Genomic DNA, 15,176 nt, shown 5'->3' with positions numbered 1-15,176 from the left:
TCTATTAGGTGCAATACCTATGTTTTTAGAGCAGCTCTTCAGGAGGTAAATTTTCTTAGTTTTCCTTTAGCTAAGAATATCCCTTCATTCTTTAAGAATATTTTGCCATATATGACTTGGGTTTCAGCACTATAAGGTGTTGTTCCACTGCCTTCTGGGATTCATAGTTTCTCCGAAGTCATTCCAATCATTGTTGCCCTGTTAATGCATCATTTTTCTCTGATTGCTTTCAAGATTTTTCTTCTTTTTCTCTGGTTTTCAGCAGTTTGATTATACTATATCTGGGCATGGGTTTCTTTGTTTTTATCCTTTTTCAGGTGCACTGAGTTTGTTGGATTTATAAGTTTGTCTTTTGTTAAATTTGGTGAGCTTTCAGCCATTTTTGTCTTCAAATACCTTTTTTTTCTGTACCACACTCTCATCTCTTTTAGAACTCCAATGTCACAAATGTTAGGCCTTTTGATATTATCTCATAGGATCTTGAGGCTCTATTTTTTAAAGTCTTTTTTTCTCTCTGTTGTTCAGAATGGATAAATTCTATTCAAGTCATTTCTGTCTTCAAATTCACTGACTCTTTCATTTGTCATAGCCACTCTGCTTTTAAACACACCCACTATTTTTTTTTTCAAATTTCTAGTTACTGTATTTTTCAGTTATAAAATTTCAATTTGGCTTTAACTGCTTCTATTTCTTTTCTTCTCAGAACATGGTTATGATAGCTGTTTTAGAGTCACTGCCTTGTAATCTCAGGTTCGGCATCTTGATTGTCTTCTCACTTGAGAAATTATCAGACTTTTCTGGTTCTTCCTGTGTCAAGTAATTTTTATTTTAATCATATCACAGGTATCTGCAATATTACATGAGACTCTGGGTCTTGTTCAAATTCTATGAAGAATATTTGGGGTTTGGGGTTTTGTCTGTTTGTTTTACCAAGCAATCAACCAGGTTAGGGTCAAACCAAATTGTAACATGCCTTTTGTGAGCTGTGGTCCCAATGTCAGTTCAGTTTTCAAAGTCTCTGCAGTACTATTTGAATCTGTTCTACACATGCATCAGCCAGGGGCCAATCTGATACTTGGAGGGCTGTCTAACCCATAAAGTTCTTATATCCTTTGGTATGCTGTTCAGGAGAGATCCATACTGTATGACTCAGGGGGATCCCAACAATTTATACAACATACAGGACCCCTTTCTTGAGTTTCATCCTATGAACTGCTCCCCCATGGACACTCTAGTTCTCCCACTTCCAATCCTCCCTTTGTGGTCCTCTGTATATAATGTCCTATGATTCCTGAAAAAAGGTATGTCTCTGGGGCCAAGGATAAGAAGAATAAAGAAAGTAAAAAGCAACAGGGATTCCTCCCCACTCTTTTGACCATACTTCCTCTGGTCAGAAAGAAGGAATCCCCTGCTCATTTTTTTTTTTTTAAAGATTTTATTTATTTGAGAGAGAAAGAGAGAGAGCGAGCGTGCGAGAGCGTAAGAGGGGAGAAAGTCAGAGGAAGAAGCAGACTCCCTGCAGAGCTGGGAGCCCCATGCGGGACTCAATCCCAGACTCTGGCATCACGACCTGAGCCAAAGGCAGTTACTTAACCAACTGAGCCACCCAGGCACCCCCCAACCCCCACTCATATTTTTAAGAGTCTGCATGGCTGCCATTGCTTCCACAAAATTGCAATTTCAGGAGAAAGGCTCGTCAGTTTGGCAGTGCTAAGAGTAAAAAAAGAAGTGAATTTCCCCCTCTCTGTTTCATATGGCCCCTGTTCCTGCTTCTTAGACCAGAAAGTTCCTTTCTCTTGCAACTTTTTGTTTTGTTTTGTTTATACCCATGCACAGTTCCAGATTCACACTGCCTTAGAATCCAGGCTGGAAAATACAAAGTGCAGGGGAAGGGTTTTAGGGTGTTTGTTGGCAGAGCTTTTGTACTTCAGGTTCTCTTCTCCTTCTCCAATCTACCTCCTACCACTTACTTTTCTGAGTTCTCAAATAGCTGCTCCATGCATTCTGTCCAAGGTTTTTAGTTACATTCAATAAAAGGTCAGTGTTTTTTCATTCTATCTTAACCATAACTGGAATCTCCCCAACATTCTTGAAGAATAGCTTTGCTGGATGCAAATTCTAAGTTGACAAGTTATCTGTCAGTACTTTGACAAGATTGTTCCATGTCTTCTGGCTGCCATTGTTGCTCTTAAGAAAGTCTGCTATTCACACAAAGACTATATAGTGTATGAACCCCACAGGCATATTTATATGATGTTGTTACATATTCTAAAATAGACAAAACTACAGTAATAGAAAGCCATCAGTGATTACTAGAGCTGGTGGCAAGGACTGACTACAAAGGGGCCTGCGGGAGGGGTACCTGGCTGGTTCAGTTGGTAAAGCATGTGACTCTTGATCTTGAGGTTGTAAATTCAAGTCCCACATTAGGTGTAGAGATTACCTTTAAAAACCTTTCAAAATGGGGGGCATGAAGGAACTTTCTGGGGTGATGGAAATATTCTATGCTTAATTGTGGTGATGATTATCAGTTGTCTAAACTCATCAATTTTTAAAACTTAAAATGGGTAAATATTATTGTACCAAATTATACCTCAATTATGCTCAGAGGAAGTCTGGTATCAAACTCTTGTTCTTCTGTAGGTGATCTGTCTTTTCTTTCTAGCTATTTTCATCTTCTATCAGTATTTTGCAGTTTTACAACCATGCCCTTAGTAAGATTTCTTCTTCTTCTTCTTCTTTTTTTTTTTTTTTTTTACTACTATTTGGTATATCTTGTGCTTCCTGTTTCTGTGGATTTATGCCAATTCTGGAACATTCTCAGTTATTATTATGTTGACCATTTTCCTCCATTCCATATGGAACTCCACTCAGATGCATGTTTGACTTTTTGTTCCTAGCTATATATTCATTTTTCTTAATCTTTCTTTCTTTTTTCGTATTTTCTTTTTTTCTTTCTTTTCATATTTTCATTTTATCTTTTCCATCTCTAAGTCTTTCAGTATTGCATTTGGGTTATTTTTTTGGATCTCTCTTCCAATTCACTAATTTTCTTTTCAGCTCTCATGCGTCATTTAACTTACCTACTGATTTTTAAATTTCAATATTTTTTCCTCAAAATTTGATTACTCTTTTCTGATATTCTCTTCTTCCTTTTCCACCTATTTTTAATTCCACCTTTTATTTATTTAAATGTTTTATATATACTCATTTTGTACTCTATTTGAGGAGCTTCAGTATCTGTAGGTATTAGATATTGAATTGTTTGTTCCTATTGACTCTTGCTCTGATAACTTATCTGGGTCTGGGGGTTTTTTTTGGTTTGTTTGTTTGTTTTCCTTTTTTTTTTTTTTTTTTTTTTTTTGCTAGCTCACATTTACTGTGTGAATTTACTTTGTGAATTCTGAGAGTCCTGGATTAAAGATGATTTTCTCCAGAAGGATTTTTATTTTTTTTGTAGGTGACAGGCCCTACCAGCCTTACCAACTCAAAACTGCTTAAATTTGGGGCACTGGGGTGGTTCAGTAGGTTGAGTATCTGACTCTTAATTAGGTCTTGATCTCAGGGTGGTGGGTTCAAGCCTTCCATTAGGCTCCATGCTGGGCATGGAGACTACTTTTAAAAAATAATAATGATGGGCGCCTGGGTGGCTCAGTGGGTTAAAGCCTCTGCCTTTGGCTCAGGTCATGATCCCAGGGTTCTGGGATCGAGGCCCACATCGGCTCTCTGCTCAGCGGGGAGGCTGCTTCCTCCTTTCTCTCTCTGCCTGCCTCTCCGCCGACTTGTGATTTCTGTCTGTCAAATAAATAAATAAAATCTTAAAAAATAATAATAATAATAATGATAAAGCCTTTAAATGTATTGATTGAGTGTTCTCCCAATTGGGTGCACTGTTTAAATCTGAACTCTTCATCCATGAGAGCCAAATTACAAAAATTCAAGGGACACTGATGTATTTTATTTCTTATAACTCTTCATCCATGAGAGCCAAATTACAAAAATTCAAGGGACACTGATGTATTTTATTTCTTATAATCAACAAAGACAGATAGATTTACCAGTTAGTCCCCTTTACCAGCAAGCACACCAGGCCACCCTTTTCTCTGAGGGAATGGTCTCTGGGTATTTTGGCTTTGTACAGGGGGTGAATGGAATGCAGGGATCAGCTTTCTTACTTTGTGTGAGCACAAGGCCGAGTTTTCCATTAAACCCATGATCTTGGGGCACCTGGGTGGCTCACTGGGTTAAAGCCTCTGCCTTCGGCTCAGGTCATGATCCCAGAGTCCTGGGATCGAGCCCTGCATCGGGTTCTCTGCTCAGCAGGGAGCCTGCTTCCCCCACTCTCTCTCTCTGCCTGCCTCTCCGCCTACTTCTGATCTGTCAAATAAATAAGTAAATAAAATCTTTAAAAAAAAAAAAAAAAAAAAAAACCATGATCTTTCACCCATGAGTATAAATACCCCAAGCTCCTGGTTCCTAGAATCAACATTGCCCCAAGAACAGAGAGAGCTTCTGGGTTCCCTCACTCTGATTTCAGGTTACTATTCAATTATTTAGTCATTGAGGATTTCCCTTATTTTTTGAGGACTCTGAAATGCACTTAAAAGTATGCTAGCTGTAACTGATCCAGCACGTGGGTGTTTTATGACAGGAGGGTATTTTAACACACCTAATCCACCATACTGCCAGAAGCAGTGGATGGCTATGCAAAGAAACAAAATGGGTCCTTAAATGTCAAAGGAAAGATTGATTCCCATATTATTTTTATGCCAGGATATCTTTAACTCTTTTCTGATAATAAAACAGGTTTCATCTTTGCCATTAGTACCTGTATTACACTAAAAATTTACAACAGAATGTTGCTTTTATGACATCTACTTTTAAAAGTGAAATCAAGAAATTTCATTCAACTAGATACAGCAGTCAATCAAGTTTATGAATACTCTCCATGAAAGTAATCTAAAAGGAAACATTAAGTACTGGGAATCTCTAGATCACTTTAATGTTGTGCTTTACTTATTTAGTTTTGTTTGTTTGAAACATCTCATAAGATATTTACTATACACAAATCAAGTATTTACTGAATATCTTCGATATACAAGTTACCCATACTTGGCTCTTTGGGGTATACAAAAATAATTAAGACAGGATTCCTGTTCAAATTAAGTTCTGTGATCCAAACAAGAGTTATTGCACCATAAAATTAACTTTAATTATAAGAAAATTAGTTGTCTTAAAAATGTTCAAAATTCAAAGGAGGAAAACTTTACAGCCATTTGTGGACTGAAATTAGGAAAAATGAATAGGCAAAACTTTGCTGAAAAGATCAGATCAACATGGGCCAGGAAAGATGATTAAGATCCTGATATGCTGCGCCTGGTGAGGGTGGGGATGGGTGGGGGAGTGGGCATGGGTTGGGTGGGCAGGTCAGAGGTGGTGGCGATCAGCGTCCCAGGGAGTGTAGCAAGTGTTGGAGGGCAGGGAGTCCCCAACCCCTGAGTCCCCAGTGTAGCCCCCATATGAGCTTGCAGTATTTTCCTTGTATGATCAGCCCCATTGCTGGTGGCACTGTTGGCCTGGAGTGTGGCTCAGGACTGGGGTGGGGAGAAGAGTGGCAGCACGCTGGGCTGGAGATGAGGGAGAGTTAGGGAGACCTCTGCCGCTGTGACTGTGAGCCCTGGTCAATGATGACACGACCACTGAGCAATCGGAGTTCTAGAACCAGATGATGGAGTGTGTGCTAAGAATGGACTGAGACCAGAAGAGAAAAAAGAAAAACAAGAAAAAGATCCTGATATGCTGGCAGGGAATGACTTGGGGCAGAGAAAATTCTAGGTGAAGTGAACTGTGAAAGTAAATACATAAAATCAAAAAAGTATGGGATGTGTTTAGAAAATAGTAAGCAGGGCACCTAGGTGGCTCAGTCAGTTAACTGACTCAATTTTGGCTCAGGTCATAATCTCAGGGTGGTGGGACTGAGCCCTAGGTCAGGCTCAGCGCTGGGGGTGGAGCCGGCTTAAGAGTCTCTCTCTCTGTCTGTACATCCCCCTCTTCTCTGTCTCCCTCTCTCCCGGAAGGAAGGAAGGAAAGAAGGAAGGAAGATGGACATCGTAAGTAGCTGAATATGGAACAATTAAAACTCCAGATACACTGACTCTAGTTTAATCTTCTTCAAATATGTCATGCCCTTTTCCAATTCTAAACCTCAAAAATTATCTCTTTTTCTTGGAACATCCTCACCCAACTCCACAATGTATGATAAATACCTATCAGTTTTTTAGGAAAGCAACTGGCCTACAAATCAGATTCAATAAATACAAATAACCCAAAATATAGCATCAATTTATCACGGAACTCATTTATACCTCTTATGGCAATTATCAAGCTGTACTATAATGTAGTATCTTTTTCCATGCCCATCTCACTTTACTAGAGTGTGAGCTCCTGAAAACAAGGACTATGACTTACTCCAACCCACCAATTTATATCATATACATATATGTGTATGTATACATACATTTATAATCCTCACAATAGGAGGAGAAGAAGGATAGGAGGAGGAAAGGAGGACAAGCCTGTAGGTTTCCATGCAAGCACTGCAAGAACTTTGGCAGACAGTGCAGAACCACAACACGCCACAGGCTGATGAGAAAAGATGTAATGAAAAGACTCAAAGGCTGTGCAGCACCCAGGACAGTAGCTATAAGCCGTGTAGGGCTACTGAGAACTTGAAACAGAGTTAGTTCAAAATGAGACGTGCTTTAGGTATAAAATACACACTAGGTTTCAAAGACATGAGGGGGAAAAAGGTGTAAAATAACTCAATAATTTTATAATGATTACATGAGAGAGAATATTTTAGGAATACTGGGTTAAATGAAATATATATTGAAATATATATATTAAATGAAATATATTATTAAAATGATGTTAGAGCACGTGGCTGGCAAAGTTGGCGGAGTGTGCGACTCTTGATCTTGTGGTTGTGAGTTCGGGCCCCACACTGGGTGTAGAGAATACCTAAAAATAAAATCTTTAATTACATAATTAGAGAAATAATTAAATAATTATATGATGTTCAGCTGTGTTTCTTATTACATTTTTTTTTTTTTAAAGATTTTATTTATTTGTCTGAGAGAGCAACCAGAAGCACACAGAGTGGCAGGCAGAGGCAGAGAGAGAAGCAGGCTCCCTACTGGACATGGAGCCGGATGCAGGACTTGATCCCAGGATCCTGAGATCATGACCTGAGCCGAAGAGTAGTGGCTTAACCAACTGAGCCACCCAGGCATCCCTCTTATTACATTTTAATGCTGCTACTAGAAAACCTAAAATTGCCCATGTGGCTTACATTGTATTTCTCTTGAACAGTGCTATTCTCAGAGTATGAACCTAAAAGATCAGAAAATTTGGAAAACTATGTTATGCTATAATAAGGGAATCAAGAGAAAGAACGGTTTTATAGAAAAGATGAGTTTGACTTAGAATAAGTTTGACTAAAGGGATCCAAGAGATAAAAATGCAGGGCTAGAAAGAAGAAAAGTCTATCATGGGAATTAGGAAAACTCTAATTAGGAATTAGGAAAAGTCTGTCATGGGAATTAGGAAAACTCTACAGGGATAAGACAGTTGAAATTCTGGAAGAATATGTGAGTCCCCACAGAAAACTTTTAGATCCCTCAGCTTAGAAGGAAGAAGAGGAGGTTGTACGTAGTTTTCTCAAAGGGCAGGAAGAGCTAGTAACCTAGCTGGCATCCCAAGTTGGATCTCTGAAATCCTTACCTGCAGCAACATCATAATTTCTGAGTATTCTGGGCTGAATATATTTGAAGTCAAAAACAGGGATTTAAATATATTAGATGCTGCTGCCAATGAAAAGTGCATTCTGAATTCGAACAGATAACTCTCTACATGTTTGATTTATAAACAAACAAAATCCCTGCAAATTAGTTTCTGTTATAATAAAATGGATACATAGGTTTAGGCATGTGAACCTTTTTACTTATTACTCCTCCAGGACAGATACTTCTCTGTTTAATAGTATGGAATTTATATACTACATTAAACCACTGAAAATAGTAACTGAAAAAGAGCTGAAAAAAAATATTGAAGTTTAAAATCCACATATCCTCCACATTTCTTTTTATTTTTATAGAACACAAGAAATTTGCAGCATTTATAAGCAAAAGGTTATTTTTAACTAAACTCTCAAATTTCTTCAATATAGAACTATGCAAATGTAAGGAGCATCATTTCAAAGTATAAAATACACTTTTCTCCCAGGAGATTTAGTAACTCCTGTAGCCCCAGAGTTATAACAAAGTGCATAATCAAGAAAAGCAAGTTAACTCTTAGTTCATATGTGTTCAGATATAACGCATTTTAATGGACAAAAGTCTGTGTTTTGTGAAAAAAATTTCCAGCAAAGGATATCCCACAACTCACAAACTTTGGCATTATAAAATTATTTTAATTTTCCCAGCATAAAATTATAAATCAAGACACGCTGCCAAATGGGTTTTTTGTTGGGAATTTTAGCATTTTTAATTTATTTGCCAAGAATCCCTGGACTTAATGGCTATACAATGTAGATGAGGGAAAAACACACGTACATGTGTCATTACAATGTGAGGTATGGTAAGTCCCTTACATGTGGTTCACAGGCACGATCACCTCTGCCTGAAGAGAAAATCACAGGAGGAGGCATTTGTTTGGGCCCAACACTGACAGATAAAAAAGAGTAAAATCCTAGCAGGGGGAACCTAAGTGGCTCAGTCGGTTAAGCATCCAACTCTTGATTTCAGCTCAGGTCATGATCTCAGGGTCGTGGGATCCAGCCCTGCACTGGGCTCCGCACTCAGCATGGAGACTGTTTGAGACTCTCTCTCCCCCTTCCTCTGTGCCTCCCTCCCACCCCGGCTCTTGCTCATCATGCTTTCGCTCTCTCAAATAAAAAAGATTTTTATAAATAAATAAATCAATAAATCAATCAATCAAATCCCAGTGGAAGAAAAACATAAACAAGAGCCAGAGACTTGAGTAAATGAGGTACACATATGAGAAAGAGTGAGTGGTGTAGGTTGGCTAGAAGTTACGGCATGTGGAGAAAAGTAGTGAAAAACAACAACAGAAAATTAAGTTGGATCCAGACTGTGGAGGGCACTGAAGGGCAGGCTGAGAAGATGGCGCAGGCTTGGGGGAGCAATGTATCAGCTGTGAGCCTAATGCAGAGGGAAGCAAATCCCAGAACAGTGGCTGTAAGCACACAGCACTGGTCACCGGGTAGTGAAGGCAACAGGAAGCCGAGGGAGCCTGAGCGGCGCCATGCCAAGGTACCTGCTCTCTGAGCACAATGTCGTACTGCCTGCAGGCAAAGGAAACACATGTGCACGTGTTCAGTTTTTCGCTATGTTTCAGAGGCCTCTTTTGGGGCAACCAGCCGAGCCTTTAAGAAAGAAAACAAATTTTTATCACATGCGTAGGGAAATCTGCCTTTTCCTGAATGGATTCCAGGCTGGACAGGCTAAGAAGAGCCATCTGCTCATAGTGGCGGCAGCGGCAGGAACCGGGGCGGCACACTTGCTCGCACGCATGGGCTCTTCCCTTTGCTGGCTGCCTCGGCCCAAGCTGCCTGCCCTGGGATTCCTTTCAGATGTGCAGTGAGAGTCACATTTTACTGCTCACTGAATGAAGGCTGGGAAGCTTGAGGGGAAACATTCAGTCGCTAAGAAAACAAAGCAGCTGATTCACACCAAAATGGAAAAAGAACCCAAAGGAGGGAGTTAAGACACCAGGTGAAACACAGCAAGAAGCCGGGGATGGAAGCAAGAGAAACCAACAGACATGAAGTCTTTAGACAAGGGAGAGAGGGAAGAATGGACCAGAACCATTACACCTATGATGATGTAAATGTAACTTTCCCTTACAGTGAAACTTTATTTTTAAAAGAACTTTTGGCCCATGAAAGGGTTGGAGGTGGTAACAAAGTTAATTACGTCTCATAATTAGTCATTAGGATTAGATAACAAAGCCTTCAGCAGTGTACTACTCTAATGATGGAGGACCAGCATCTGAGAAATAGAATAGTATATTAGCATAACCACGTATGCAAAATACATAGAACCACTGCCACAGTTAACTTGTCATTGAGTGATTAAATATGAATTCATAATTAGAAAAATCCACATTGTAATTTATTGGCTTTCCTGACTGTTTTGGTTCATTAAAAGTTGATTACTAAACAGTGACCTCTAGTGGCCCATAATCTTCTAACGCTATATTGTTTCTTTTAAAGAGGCAACCAGCATACATTCCAAAAACCTTTTTACCTAAATAAGGCTGTTATTTTGAAGATGTTAATATTCCTTTTCCCTATAAAGGGAAGTATTGCCTTCACTCGTTCTTCTCTCTTTAAAATTCATTCTGAGTGACAAATACAAAGGGGTAAAAAAAAAAAAAAAAGCTCTCTTGCTTCCACATATTAACAATTTGTGACTGAACCCCTATGTGGGTGTTTGAGGCATTTTATTAATACTTGGAAACTGTATTAGATAATAACAGAATGAACTTCATTCATTCTATATTATCTAATTAGAACTTATGTCAAATTAACACGACAGTCATGCTACTATCTAATCACTCACTATACACACGGGACATGCTGAAAACACGTTTTATTTTCGTTTTATTTTAAAATTCAAAGGTACCCGTAATTTCAGATCACTGCATACCATACTACTGAGGTTTATCTTAAAAGGTAATTGATTAATAACTGTAACTGTAAAAAAAAAATCCAGTTCATTTCTTAAATTTTTCTTAAAGAGGTTTTTTTTTTAAATAATAATGATGACACTTATCAAGAAGTCTACTTCTATAACACAAAGCAAACTTTCCAAGCATCATCTCTCCCTTAGCATGATTAAATCTTTTTAAAGTATTCAAAGGCCTATAGTAGTACTTTAAGTTAAACCCAACTTACAATTCTATAAGCACATATGATTTTATTACTTCCTACCCAGTTATACTCATTATTCAAACAAGGTTTCAGAAAGGCTCACAATATGAAAAGACGACTTTGGATATATTATTAAAAGAATGATATGCATATATCTTCACTCTCCCCCAAATCAGTCATGGTATTGATCCTGATTCTCTAAAGTAGTGGCAATGCTGTAGCTTCCTTAGATAATATGACTAAGCCTCCAATAAATTAAAGATGCAAACAAAAGAAAGACATATACTGCCTCATGTACTACTTCTACAGAACATGTGGGTGTGGGGTGCCAGTTGTTTCCTGTGATGATTTAAGACAGTAGCTGGATAATGAGTTATACCTTCTGTAAGAACCGAATCACCATTTAATGCTATTATCAACAGTTCATGACCCACCAGCAAGAAATGTCAACCTGATTAATATAAACACTGCTGACCTCAAAAAAAAAAAAAAAGAAAGAAAGAAAGAAACTTACTCCTCACTGTTATTAACATCTACTGTTCTTTAGTATGAAAATATAAAGTCAAATCTTTAGGTAAAAATATTTTTAGAGAATTTGCTATGCAAATTTTGCTAAGTGAGAGTTGGTAAGGTTCTGAAAAGGTAGAACTGAAGGCAGCATGTAAATATACACATTGGTTACAACTAAGGGAAACATCTTTTAGGAGATACATGATTTTATAGTTCATTGTGTCATTTAAAATGTTTGCTTTATCTTTTTAAACAGACAGCATTAACTAGGGTTAAAGCAAGATATCATTTTGGTTACAAAGCTCACTGTTAAACTTACTTCTGATACACAAGTTTCAAAAACAACCAGAGATAAGATCAGAAAGATCTAAAAACAGAATTTAGAATGTCATATTTCCTTCCACGAGCACAGGTATAAGAAGGCTGGTGCGAAAGTTCCTTTTTCTCAGTGAATTGTAGTATATTCACTTGCAATTTAGCCTGTTTCTGCTTTACACAATGAGCCATTTCTGGCTGTAGGTAAACCTGAAAAGCTGAAATTTCATTAGAGATTATTTAATGCTGTCATTTCCAGATTCCAAAAAGTAAGAGAAAAGAATATATGCTACAATCAGGTTTCAGGAAAACTCATTAGTTCACCCAATAGACAGCTGATCTTTACTAAAAACAGGACGAAATTTTCCTCATTACAATAAGCTAGGTTTTTAGAATCTACAAAAAGTAAACCAACTTCTGCTTCTTTGTAATACTGAGAGGCTGGGCCTCTAAGATCATCTGACAACAGGCAGAACAAGTCAAGATTCTCTACCAATGAATGCCAAGCTTGCAAAGATTTTATTTAAATTGGGATCCCATTGGTAACCAAGAGTTTCACCTGAGACCAATATTTAGGAAACAATCCAACAAATCCAGAATGAGGAAAATTCCATTAGATAATTGATCTGGACTCCAAAACTGTCAACATCACGGAAGACTGTTTTTTTAAATGGAGAGTATGGGAACTGCTCTAGATTAAGGAAGGCTGAAGACACATAACAATGACATGTAATGCATGAACCTTTATTAGACACTGGATCAAAGAAAACCCACTTATCTGGAGGATAACTGAAAACAATATGAATATGGGCTCTTTATTAGATGACACTGAATCAATGTCAAATTTCTTGGATGTGATAGTTTTGGAGTTACATATGAGGATGTCCCTGTTCTCAGGAGATTCATTAAAAATATTTGGGTGTGGGTGAGTAGTTCAGGCAAAGAGAAGTTTGGGAAGCTGGGCGAAGAGCCTATTAATTGAGATCAGAAACAGAACAATAAATTAGATAGCAGAGCACTGATCCACATATAAATGGAATCCCTATATACTGATGATTTAGAAATGTTTCATGAATTCTATTTTTACTATCTTTTAAAAAGGCAGGAGGTGAAGAAGGAAAAATTCTTGACCCAAAAACCAATGTAGATAAATACCTGCACTTTGATTAATCAAAGATACTTTCTTAAAACAGGAGTTAAATTTCTATAACCTGAATAATTCTTCATTAATTTAAATTATTATATTGCTGAGTTCCTCTGTATCTCCATTTTAACAATCAAGTTTATATATATGCTTTCTCTCTCCAGTAGCTCTGAGTATTCCCTGGCAATAGCTTCCCAAGCAAATGAGTAACCACACTAATGGTATTTGTTCTAGGGTATCTACCAGAGCATTATGTATGGAAATTACCTCGCTGAGTTCCATCTGAGGGTTGTTTTACAAATAAAAACTCAACCACCAAAAAAAGAAGCTAAGTATTTTTATCCTACTACTCTCTGACTCACATTAGTAAAGAAACCTGGAAGTAAGGCTCACACACAGGCTGATTTTTGTTGTGTGGGGGTTTTTTTGTTTTTTGGGTTTTTTATTTTTAGATTTTATTTATTTGAGAGAGAGAGAACACAAACTGGGGGTGGGCAGGGAGGGGCAGAGGGAGAAGCGGGCTCAATCCCAGTTTCCTGAGATCATGACCTGAGCGGATGGCAGATGCTTAACTGACTGAGCCACCAGGGCACCCCTCACAAACTGTTTCTATGACATACTGCAAGCTACTGAGTTACAGCTTATGTAATTCTGTAACACTTACTTCCAAACTGAAACTACACTGTGTGTATATTGCACTTATATACTTTCAAAATACACAGAAGTCTATTTGAAGAACCAGATTTCTATAAATTAGGGTTTGGTGAAAAGTGATACAAAACCAAATTAGAATATATGTGGTTGTTTTTCCTGTGAGTTTTCATGAAATAATGGTGTCGAGCAAATAAATTCTTCCCGTGATTTTAATGAATGAAATGCAATCAATTATACTAAGACCACAATAGATATAACTCAATATAAAAATCACCATCCCTGGCCTCCTTAATAGATTAAGAAAAAGTCACAGAGCAAGCATCTACACCCAGGTCTTCTGAGCAGCAGTGCTGGGTAAAAAGAACCTTGGGATTTGTACAGATGCACTCATTTGTGAAACTGCCACTGAAAAGAAAGCCTGAGCACTTAGAAATCAGGAAAAAATAAATTTAAAAAATCTCAGCTCCCAGAAACCAAAAAACTATCTAGGTAACTAGAATTATTTGCCTAAAAATTCTAGGAAAATTTTTCAGGTAAGCATATTTGTAGGAATTCAGTAAAAAAATCTCTTAAGAACCAAATTTCTGGTAAGATTTTTAGCTTCCAATTTGGTAAAATGTATCTACCAAAATACTTGGTAAAAATGATTTATTAGGTATGTTTTGTGCTCTTCAGAGTTTATATTCTAATTTATATCTTTCCTTTTTAGGAAGATTCATACCTCCACTCACTCATCGATTCATTCAACCCAAGTCTGGGTACCTACCATCTGTTATGTTCTGATCTAGGCAGTTAACAAAACAGAAGAAATCTCTACTTTTGTGGGCTTATAATCTAGTAGAGTGGTTATCAACTCGGACTACATATTAGAAACAACTCTTAGAGATTCTGATTTAAGTGGGGAGAAAGTGAGAGAGGTAGAAATCAGAGTGGAAGTAAAGAGGTTAGCTTCAGATAAACCCCTGATGGTTCATCCAGGGACAGGAAGGCAGAGTATATGTCAGCTTGTAGATGTGATCATAGGGTCATGCGGATGTTCTTTCATAACTGTCTATTTTCTCTGTGAAAGTAAGAAGGAAGGTTGCCACTGGGGAAGGTCACTGGTGGTTAGAAGAGAGAAGAGAAGGTATGAAATATCATTTAGGTGATGGAAAGAGTGAATGAACTGTCAGGCTGTCTTAAGGGTCCACTTGCGATCAGTGATCATTAATTTACAAGTGAAACCAGGCCAACATGGTCATCCATTTACTCCACCATGTTCAGCTACTCAAGGGCAGTTATAGGGCAAATGAATAGCTGGATTTGCTCCGGGATGGGATCTAATTCAATAGGGAGAAAGAGGTATAAGAGAGACATTTATCCTATACCACAGAACATAAACTGGATAGGAAAGGAAGAGGAGACTGAGGAAGACAGGGATGAAGAAGAGGCTGTTTCATTATTCTCCTTCAGTTCTAGCCCCCTCAAGCACTGCCGTCAACTGTATTTCTTATCCTTTTAACACCTAAAGTTCCCTTCCTTTAAAATACTCAATTCTTCTTTTACAAAAGGTAGCTTGATTATTTTTGTTCAGGAATGACCAAACACAGCCTATAAACA

General features: G+C 37.8%; 1 protein-coding gene and 1 non-coding gene across 2 annotated transcripts in view; one reads left to right on the top strand and one right to left on the bottom strand.

The window, feature by feature from the left end:
- HIBADH (3-hydroxyisobutyrate dehydrogenase) overlaps window positions 1–15,176 on the bottom strand; it is a 107,555-nt gene that overhangs the window by 32,427 nt on the left and 59,952 nt on the right. The window lies entirely within an intron of this gene.
- On the top strand, window positions 5,679–5,760 carry LOC116569763. The gene has a single exon (XR_004277186.1).

The sequence above is a fragment of the Mustela erminea genome, chromosome 11, assembly GCF_009829155.1.
Source record: "Mustela erminea isolate mMusErm1 chromosome 11, mMusErm1.Pri, whole genome shotgun sequence".
Taxonomy (NCBI): Eukaryota; Metazoa; Chordata; class Mammalia; order Carnivora; family Mustelidae; genus Mustela; species Mustela erminea.
The sequence above is the reverse complement of the archived record's forward strand: the minus strand, read 5'-3'. Positions and strand labels throughout refer to the sequence as shown.